Source organism: Spermophilus citellus (genome assembly GCF_964194105.1).
Source record: "Spermophilus citellus genome assembly, chromosome: 14".
NCBI classification, from domain to species: Eukaryota; Metazoa; Chordata; class Mammalia; order Rodentia; family Sciuridae; genus Spermophilus; species Spermophilus citellus.
In genome coordinates, this window is record NC_138194.1 from 6,691,267 (window position 1) to 6,693,754 (window position 2,488).

The following is a 2,488-nucleotide window of genomic DNA, read 5'->3' on the forward strand; positions in this document are numbered from 1 at the left end:
CCACGCCTGGTGGGCAGCTCCACGCCAGTGCACTGCTCTTGGGACTTCACACCCTCGCATAAAAATCAACTTACCATGCACTTCCATGTCCACGGATTGGAAGGGTGTCCAAGGAGCAAGAGGTTTAGGACTTCCATCATGCCCACTCTGTCGGTGAGAAAACATGTAAAAATCGTCCTGCTCTCCCTAGTATCGAGGATCTTCACCAAATCCAATTGGTGAAAATACCGATTTACAGGAAAAGACACCCAAGACACGATTTACAAAGTCAGATGAGAAGCGATGTCCCATTTCCACAGACCTGTCAGGAACACCGGAAGTAACCCGCTGTCAGGGAGATGTGTCCTTATTCCGTGTCTTGGACCACAGGCCACCTAGGCTCCCTGGCACCTGGAGAGATCTGAGTTTGAAAAGAAAGCCACACCCTCAGTCCATTGGCATTCAGGGCTCAGGCTCTGAACGTCTGGGGTTTAGACAGACCATGGTGCGTGATGGTGTCCGCAGGGCAGCGCAGACCCTTGCTGGCCTGTTAGGACTTTTCCCTCTGTCCCCACTGGGAACAGCAAGCACCTTGGAGCCCACCAGGCACACCCTCCCGAGGCCCCCCTGCAGCAGGCTTCCAGCCAGATGAGAGGAGGAGGCAGCTCAGGACACATCCCATGGGGCTCGGCCTGTGGTCTCCCAACAGGCAGCATGGGCACTGGCCCATCAGGACGCGACAGGAGGCGGCCAGGAGCTGGGGACAGACATCCATGAGGCAGTCATGAGGAGGCACAGTGTGGCTTCAGGGACCCCTTCCTCACCCACTGATCACCCCAGTGCTCTTCATTCCCCCATCTCTTGAGAGTGCTCAGGAACCAGGGGCTGTCCCTCAGGCCTTGCCTACCTCAATAGCACTCAAGAGCCTCAGAGTGTCCAGCTGGTGCACTGCCCATCTCCTGACACTCCCAACTTGCCTGCCACCTCCCATGGCCTGTGCCCAAGCCAGTCCCTGACCCTGAGGACCCTTGTCAGGAGTCGGCTGCAGATGGACATCTCGCCCACGCAGGCCTTGACATCCTGTGGCTTGGGGGTGTGGCCCTGCCGGCAGGCCTGGGAAGAGCTGGCAGCACTGGACACAGGCCCATCCTCTGTGGTGGCAGGCGATGGAGCACGGTGGGGACAGGGAGAAGGGAGCAGGCGTCCTCCTGGGCAGACATCTGCAGCTGGACTGGACAGCCTGTCCTGTAGACTGGGCTGTGGAGGGAGGCACTGCCCATGTCTGCCCCCTCCTCTACGCTGTCACTCCTGGTCAAGTCCCCTTGACCATCAGCTGCCCTGGGCCCTAAGTTGGGTCCCTCCTGGGTCACCTCAGTGGGTTGGTCCTGCTCCTTACCCAGGAGAGGGCTGAGGCCTCGGGGCTCCCTGGAGCAGATGCTAAAAGCCTGAGTTGGGGGCAGGCAAGTCCAGAGTGGCATGTGCCCAGCTCTCAACAGCACACCACTGGGACACCAAGTACTGGACGGGCTTTCACCCCCTCCAGCAGCTGACCCTCAACGGACACACTCCCTGATTCCAGGAAACCAGTCCTGCAGCTGGCCCCCTCCCGGGCACCAGGGGCAACACCTACCATGGGATGCTGGCTGTGCGCGTTTCTGGGACGGTCCTCAGGTCCCTGGGGTCGCTGCAGCCTCCTACAGCTTGTAGGGAGGGCGACCAGTCCCCGGCCTGCCCGAATTCCTCACCCCATCGCAGCGGCCCCTCGGCCACCACATTGGCTGCACGAGAGGCCGTACACTTGAGGAGGTGGCCATGGAGTCAAGGACACGGTCCAGCAAGCCCTCTTGTTTCCTCCTGCCCCTTCCTGTAGGAGGGTCATGGCCTCCCATGGGGACCAGTGTCCATCAACCAGCAATTCAGGAACTCTCTCCTTGGCAGGCCCCTTCCTGTCTCCTCCTTCCTCCTCAGATCCTTCCTGTCTCTTCCTTCCTCCTCAGGCCCTTCCTGTCTCCTCCTCCCTCCTCAGGCCCCTTCCTGTCTCCTCTTGCCTCCTCAGGCCCCTTCCTGTCTCCTCCTTCCTCCTCAGGTCCTTCCTGTCTCTTCCTTCCTCCTCAGGCACTTCCTGTCTCCTCCTCCCTCCTCAGGCACTTCCTGTCTCCTCCTCCCTCCTCAGGCCCTTCCTGTCTCCTCCTTCCTCCTCAGGTCCTTTCTGTCTCCTCCTTCCTCCTCAGCCCCTTCCTGTCTCCTCCTCCCTCGTCAGGTCCTTCCTGTCTCCTCCTTCCTCCTCAGGTCCTTCCTGTCTCCTCCTCACTCCTCAGGCCCCTTCCTGTCTCCTCCTTCCTCCTCAGGCCCCTTCCTGTCTCCTCTTGCCTCTTCAGGTCCCCTTCCTGTCTCCTCCTCCCTCCTCAGGTCCTTCCTGTCTCCTCCTCCCTCCTCAGGCCCTTCCTGTCTCCTCCTCCCTCCTCAGGCCCCTCCTGTCTCCTCCTTCTTCCTCAGGTCCTTTCTGACT

The 2,488-nt window shown here is 60.3% G+C and overlaps 1 pseudogene across 1 annotated transcript in view; it reads right to left on the bottom strand.

Annotated features, from left to right (window-relative positions):
• Positions 1-87, bottom strand: part of LOC308633229 (kelch repeat and BTB domain-containing protein 11-like) — a 12,688-nt pseudogene extending 12,601 nt beyond the window's left edge. The window contains exon 1 of the transcript in view: positions 75-87. The product of the transcript in view is annotated as a kelch repeat and BTB domain-containing protein 11-like (transcript). The remainder of the gene's footprint in view (positions 1-74) is intronic.
• Positions 88-2,488: the final 2,401 nt, after the last annotated feature.